This window comes from Polypterus senegalus, chromosome 4 (genome assembly GCF_016835505.1).
Source record: "Polypterus senegalus isolate Bchr_013 chromosome 4, ASM1683550v1, whole genome shotgun sequence".
NCBI classification, from domain to species: Eukaryota; Metazoa; Chordata; class Cladistia; order Polypteriformes; family Polypteridae; genus Polypterus; species Polypterus senegalus.
Window position 1 is genome coordinate 247,162,317 of NC_053157.1, and position 7,759 is coordinate 247,170,075.

General features: G+C 36.8%; 1 long non-coding RNA gene across 3 annotated transcripts; it reads right to left on the reverse strand.

Moving 5' to 3' along the window:
• Positions 1-627: 627 nt before the first annotated feature.
• On the reverse strand, positions 628-4,666 carry LOC120528417. 3 transcript variants are annotated; one of them, XR_005633513.1, is made up of 6 exons: positions 4,243-4,666; positions 2,643-2,830; positions 2,438-2,560; positions 2,283-2,324; positions 1,595-2,179; positions 628-1,157 (listed from the first exon to the last, which is right to left on the reverse strand). It is a non-coding gene; the product is annotated as an uncharacterized LOC120528417 (long non-coding RNA). The 3 variants fall into 3 exon arrangements; XR_005633512.1 differs by having other exon boundaries at positions 2,151-2,179; positions 4,243-4,644; XR_005633511.1 differs by lacking the exon at positions 628-1,157 and having other exon boundaries at positions 1,427-2,179; positions 4,243-4,638.
• Positions 4,667-7,759: the final 3,093 nt, after the last annotated feature.

The following is a 7,759-nucleotide window of genomic DNA, read 5'->3' on the forward strand; positions in this document are numbered from 1 at the left end:
CCTTGACATTTCTATGCATATAACAACTGCCCATTCTGTTTATTTTACAGGACATCTGCTCATTTCTTAGACATCTCTTAGTCATCCTTCAGTACATTTTGTTGTTCACTTGTCCTTTAGCTGGTTTCCTGAAATGCCTGCAAGTTTCTGACATTTATTAACCCTTTAAGCTATTTTATTAAGATGAAAGCTTTGTTACCCTAAAGTTATTCTTCCACATCCCGCACTTGGATGTCATAATGTGTCTTCTGTGTCAGCCCGGACTCTTGTAAACGCTCACAAGCAGAATTATGTGCACACTGTAAAATTTTTCTCATGTAATTTTACAGTAAAATACTGGCAGCAGAGTTGCCAGCCACTTACTGTATGTTTACAGAGAAGCTGCTGTAGTTAACATTTACAGTATTACACTGTCATTTCATAATACAGTATGATACTGTAATATAATTGTACAATACTGTATGATGAAATGACAGACTTCTACTGTAAATGTTAACTACAGCAGCTTCTCTGTAAACATACAGTAAGTGGCTGGCAACTCTGCTGCCAGTATTTTACTGTAAAATTACATGAGAAAATGTTAGAACTGTATTTTCTATAGTTACGTATTGTATTTTTACATTGGTCATGCTGTGAATACCATTTTATAGTGTCACTGCAGCATTGATAAGGACATTATTCTGCAATATTTACTTACAGATTAATTTAAACAAATAATGCTTCTTTCATTTGAAACATTCCAATAAACAGTTATTTTTATGGTCTTGATTAGCTTTTTACATTACCAGTTTTTTTAATTGTTAGTCTTTCATTATTTCAGATAAACACAAATGGTTGCAACAGAGGTGGGAAACACTGGCAAGAAACATAGTGCAGCATTGAGTACTAAATTTAAAAGCAGCACCAATGTTGACTTTCACATTAAAATAGAATAAGAACACCATGTTAGACAAAAATTGCCTAAACTGTCAAAATTAAAAGTGAACAAAGTGGTCTTGGATGAATTCCGTTCAAAGTCCATTATCTTACAAAGTGGATAAGAAAAATGAGGGTTTACTGCGTCCTTCTTGTTATGGACTACTTGGCTAGTCTTCTTGGATGTAGCTTTTCCTTAATTGGCCTTGGACATTTGTTCAGGGTTGATGTCAATAAATCGTCTAAATGACAAAAAGAAAGAAAAACACATGTACTTAATTATTTATAAAATAAAAAAAAATCATTCACTTTGTCATGACTACAATGGTTCCTCTTCAGGTTCATGTGGGAAAGTGAAGCCATAGAACATCTTCAGAACAGTTCCTTAGTTTCTGCACTCTCAACAATTTGCATTCTCTTAAAAAGATTCAAGTACATAGCTGAATTTGCCAATATTTACTTTTAACCAATTTAATTTATAGAAAAAATATCATTGTGTGTGTCAGGGTGGTTAATAGTGTGTCACAAAAATTTAATAGGGTATGAGAAGGAGAATAAGCTGACTGTATGTCTAAGAGGAAGGTGCAAACATTTTACAGGCAGTGTGTAATAAAGTCTGATGGAAGTGTAAGTCAGTTTTAATGAAAATGTATGTATGGAAAATAAGCCAATGTTTTACCTTTGAACAAAATCGAGGGTGCTTGCAGTCTCTTCCTATATTGGAGGTTGAAATTATAACATGTGTGGAAAAATAAAAAATACCAGTCAATAACTTGTGCTTGACAAATCTGATGTATGTGACAGAAAGCATGTTCTATGGGGTGTGTGGTAGGAGTCCTGCAGACCCTGCATGTTTACAGTGTACAAAAACAAGTGCTGCTTCTTGGGCGTCTAACGGGTGTGGACTTATCAGGCCCCAACAGATGTCCTCCACCCTTAGATTATTTGATAATGTTTATGTAACTAAAGTCTTAAAGCCCTACACGAATGGGGGACACGGGCCCCTCGGTGCAAATGAAGGGCAGTGTCCTAGGGCTGTGTTTCTCTGTCATTTAACCTTTGCCTGGTGTGTATGAATAAAGAATATTTCTAACTTTAATTTTGCTTTCTCTGTCTTCAGTCACAAGAAACAACACCAAAGAAAAAGTGTCCACACATGAAGCAAACACAGCAGTACGGCCACAGACAAAGCTGAGTTGTGTTCCCTCACATACAACGTGACCTTCAATGCTCACCATCCTCTGCTGGTTGCTTAGAGTTTGACCTGAAAATAAAAATGACAAAATGACATTCATTAAAGAGTACTCTGAAACATGAGAAACTTTTATCAGGTACAATTAGATATCTGCACTATTATGTCTACATACCAAGAATTATAATGCAAGGACTGTCAGGCAAGTTGAGTGTTCCTTGGACATAAAAGTAAAAGAAAAAAAAATGGACACAACATGTAAACAGACATTACAACATAAAAGTCACGCATGCAATCATACATATGATTTTCAAAAAATATTTAACTCACATCTGCTTGAAGCGTGAGTCCATCCATTTTCTTACTGAGGAGCCTGAGGAGCTCATTTGTGGTGAATTTTGAGGAGACCTATAGGTCAAACTAATTACTGAACCAAAATGCTGCTTCTTTGTTCTGAAAAATGTAATGAGATATCAGTTCAAGAGTGTCACAACAAACAATGTGCACAACATAATTAGCTTATTGTCTGACTTACCATGTGAACAGTTTGGCACTGGACAGGTTGTATGAACTCTTAAGAAGTCCTCTTCTTTCACGTACATTAAATCTTCTACTCCTCAGCCTACACATTTCTCAACTGACTGATTGAGTGGCTCGTCAGGAAGGCCTGGTATTACTCACAGTAAGGTTTGCTTAATCTCTTTTTGTAACTCAGACATCATTCTAGTAATAGAAAATAATGACGAAGAACCATTACAGTCAGACTACACAAGGCAGGCAGATTATTTTGATTAATGCATAAGTGACCACCATTTTGTGATGTCAATCAGTGAACTCCCTGGTCTACAAGAAAGTTATTTCTTTGTGACAACATGTACTGTACATTGGAATTGCTGTGAATGAGAATCGACTGAATTTTCCCAGATACAACACCTTCGTCATTTCTGTCCAGAACAACACGCATGTTCTTTTTGTAAAGTGTTTCCTGATGGGAATGTTTGACAGTCACAATATCTGCAAAAGTTGCTACTCCTACTAAAATTTGCAACAGATCCACCAATGTAGTGTGAGCTGAGAGTGTCTCCTGCTCTGGCACTTGACCCAAGTATTTCAAATCCTGCACAACTAAACTAACGGCATGTGCTCAATGCTTGACCTACAGAAAAGTAACGGGATTGCACGCATGACACAAACAACAAGAATCTCAGGTTTTTTTCTTTTTTGATCCAAGTCAATTGGCAACTTGATATAAGATTAAACCTAACGATTCTGAATCAGTATTAACACACTGTTCTCATAAATGTATCTGCCATTGGAAAAATCAGAGAATATATTTTGTTCTGATTTCAGCTTTTGTTTCCTTATATTGTTTCCTGAATAATAAACCAGTGCTTCTAAAGTTTGTTTAATAGGAATGTACTGAGAAAAGTTTTCGTTGCGTGATTCATTTTTACTAAAGTAGATGGATACATGATCTATAAAATAACAGGAACATAACTATAAATTTTAATGTGCTGACAAAATGGCAATATTGTTTCAAAATCATGATCACAAAATTGACGCTGCAGCATTTTAGGTCAGTTGGTTAATCTATTTAGGTCAGAAAAATATGCAACAACTCATTGCTTTAAGCAGCTTCCTTAGCTGACACTAACTGGTAACAAATAGCTAAGCGGCCACAACTGCTTTGACTAACTTGAAAGTTTACTGAGTTAAAAGAGTTTGGAACTTGTGTACTTTGTGCAAAACCACTCTGTCCTTATATGTAAAATAATAGCGCACGGTAACATCTGTTATTTTATAATGCCAGGATGTCTAACTGACATTTTACTTTAGAATGAATGTATGTGGTCTAATGACACACTGAGCAAAAACGTATCTGCAGAGTACTTTGTGATCATTTGAAAATAAAGATATTGTTTAAACATTAACTGGACGAAATGGCTTTCCACTACAAGCAAGGCAAAATAGTTGTGCAAACCAATTAATTAATTTATGCAATTATACACACATACAAACACAAATGCTGAGGATGTGAAACGACTGTCAAATGAATAACTGATGAACTCACTCACATAGACAAAAAAAAACTTTGAAAAAAAAATGCACAAAAAATAAAAGAGACAGAGGCTCACCAAGTCAAAACGGTAATGAATTGTTTCTGGAACTTTCAATTCTCCCGCCTCACACTCTGTTCCCGATCTCACTCAACAATGGAAAGTGCAAAACGAATAATATTAAAAATAAATGAACTGAATAGGCGGAGTGATAAAAAGATAAATAATTATAAGCTATAACATAATTAACAGGACGTAAGAGAAGTTCTAAAAGTTTTAATGTGGTTTTCTGAACTAAAACCTCTGCTCAGCTTGCACCGCTCTTACTTCCTCGTTCAAACCAATCCCAGAATGCCTTGCTTGTACAGTATGTTACTGTATCTTAACTAGTTTACAGTATGTTACTGTATTTTTGATATATTACTGTATTAAGTTTTGAAAACAGCTCTTTGCTGTAGATGTACAGCCATTCTTTAAAATATTACAGCATGTTACTGTGTAAATAAAATACAGGAAAATACTGTAGGAAACTCGCTGTAAATTTACAGCAATCCTTTACAGTGTGCAGCTTCTGGCTCATCATTCAGCTTTCTGGCATACTCCAGGCCAGGGATGTGTGGATGCATTTTTAGGGGAAAAGCCAGGCACTATCACCGTGGGTATTCTTAAGGAACATACCACAATTAATGATATGGGTGTGCAACCTGTGGACTCCTGCATGGCGGAACAACACGCCATTAAATTAAAGGGAAATGCTGATCCATCGCTTTGAGTGTTGTGTGGGTTTTCTTAGTTCCTAGCTGCACACACATACCCTTAACACACTTTTCTTTGAACATTGAGCCCCAGAACTAAATGAACTTCATCTAGAACCCCAAAATGACTAATGATTCCCTCAATTAGCACCTTTGCCTCTGTCTCTGCATCTTGATTTGACAAAGCATACAACTCTGGCCACAAGCATGAAACCATTTCCTCTGCAAAAGTTTGGGAAGTGACCCATACAGTGCTGGATTAACCATATAAGCAAAGTAAGCACATGCTTAGGGCATCAAGGGTAAAGGGGGCACCACAAAAATTTTTCATGGCCAAATTTATCACATAAATTATTAAATTAATTAAATTTATAGCCATTTTCAAAATTTAGCGAAAAATGAATAATGCTTCCCTGTACCTCCCTATGCCGTCACTGTTCATAGATGGCGCCTTACACAGTGTGTTCTGCATACTGCGATGGGGAAATCCTGTTTCATGGTGATTCCTGTTATGTCAAAATATTGTGAAAATAATTTGATTCAAAACAATATGTTTTTATATTTTTAAATAAAAGTTAATTAAAAATTATTATCACATAATTGTTGTGTTTCGTGAATTATCTTATTTAACTTATAATAAATTTCTAGTGCGTAGAAAGCATTTTCTGTTTTAGGCAAAAACAAAAAATTGCCCCAGTTTGAGGAAAAAATATTCTGGTAAGTCTATTTAATTCTATTCTTGGATATTTTTAAATTAATTTACATTATGCAAAAGTGAAAATTGTACAGCTGATTACTATTGGATAAAATTGTTTATAACGTTTTTACTAATAAAGATTTATCAACAAAATTTTTACAAAATATTCTTCAAATCTTGTACTAGGGTGGCACGGTGGCGCAGTGGTAGCGCTGCTGCCTTGCAGTTAGGAGACCCAGGTTCGCTTCCCGGGTCCTCCCTGCGTGGAGTTTGCATGTTCTCCCCGTGTCTGCGTGGGTTTGCTCCGGTTTCCTCCCACGATCCAAAGACATGCAGGTTAGGTGGATTGGTGATTCTAAATTGGCCCTTGTGTGTGTGTCCTGCGGTGGGTTGGCACCCTGCCCAGGATTGGTTCCTGCCTTGTGCCCTGTGTTGGCTGGGATCGGCTCCGGCAGACCCCCGTGACCCTGTATTTGGATTCAGCGGGTTGGAAAATGGATGGATGGATCTTGTACTAAGAATATGTGCAAATTGATTTGCTAAATTGACACAAAATCCATAAATATATTAAATAATTAAAATGGTAAATCTACATTTCAAAAAAACCTTTAAAATCGACCCAAACATTAAAATTTCGGATGCCATTTTCTCTTCAAGTAATGATAAAAATGCGATCAGATCTTTATCGAAAAGCAGTGCCGCACAAAACACATTTTTAAATCAATTTTGGGGTTAAAGTCATATCAGCACCTTTTGCATAATTGTTGATAAACTTGAAACTGAGATGAAAAGGAGAGGAGAGATACACACAGACATAGCTGAGAGATTTTCTTTTCTAAGTGATCTGTCACGTTACGTCACTTCATCATCTACTAACATTGAAAGGTATCCTAAGTACTGTGAAAAGCTGATTGATGCTCACCAGGCCAGAGGACTTCAACAGGAATTTCTCAGCTGAACTTCAGCAGTTTCATTTATAAGTGCGACAGTGCAACAGAAAATGTAAAAGCAAGATTCAGTCATGCAGAACTTTATAAAATAATTTTAGAAGACAATACTGAGTGTGCTTTTCCAAATGTAGACATTGCTTTTCGTATATTTTTAACATTAATGGTCACAAACTGCTCAGCTGAGCGTTCATTTTCTCGGTTGAAATATATTAAAAATCTCCTCAGAATAACTACGCATCAAAGCAGGCTGGATGCCTTATCTCTATTATGTGTAGAAGCAGATGTGTTACGTAAGATTGATTATGAAGATCTAATCAAAGAGTTTGCAAGGAAAAAAAGTAGGAGAAAACTAAGATAAAAATAAAATGAAGCATACAAAATAAATATTATTTTCCTTCTTACTCTGTTTTGTTTAATTTCGAATTTTGATAATAAAATAAAATGTTATTTTCTAGTTTGTTTTAATATTTTGAATTACTAGTGTAAGGGGGCACCAAAATTACTTAGTGCTTAGGGCATCTAAGGGTCTTAATCTGGCCCTGGACGCATACATTTGTCGTTATTCATTCCATGGGTTCCCCACCCTTATTGTTAAAATGACACTACTGCTTGTCGCTGGAGGTCCTTCTTGGCTGTGCAGGGGTCACACCAATGACAGAAGTTCTCTACATCTTTGCAACAGCGTCCCCAGTAAGTTCTGATGGTGCTCTTTTAAAGTTATGGACAGTCTGAAGGTTCTTGCCCCTGAGACTCCATGCATATGTTGTAGCACCTCTCCCTACAGCCCCTTGGGCACTACAATCTGCCATCTGCCCTTTCCAGTTGCTGTCTCCTACCATCTTTGTTTCAAGACACCCTCTTGTATGCTCAGACTGCCCCACTGGGATCAGAGTCCCTTCATCACAGTTCTCTCTGATGCCATCTCCTTCCACATAAGTCGAGCTTTCGTTTCTGACCAACTCCTTACTTTGCTTAACTCTGGATCTTCCTCTTGGTAATCGCACTACGCTCTTTCATTTTCAGGCAAGGCTAGAGATGCAGCATCAGGGTTCCTCCTCCTTCAACTGCTTGGCCTTCTCCTTCTCCCACTCTTCCAGTTGCATGTAGTACTGGCAGTCACTCTCCACACAATGTATCCTGGACAGAGTGTCCACATTGTGGAGGGTACCACCTTCATAGTACTCAATTGACAA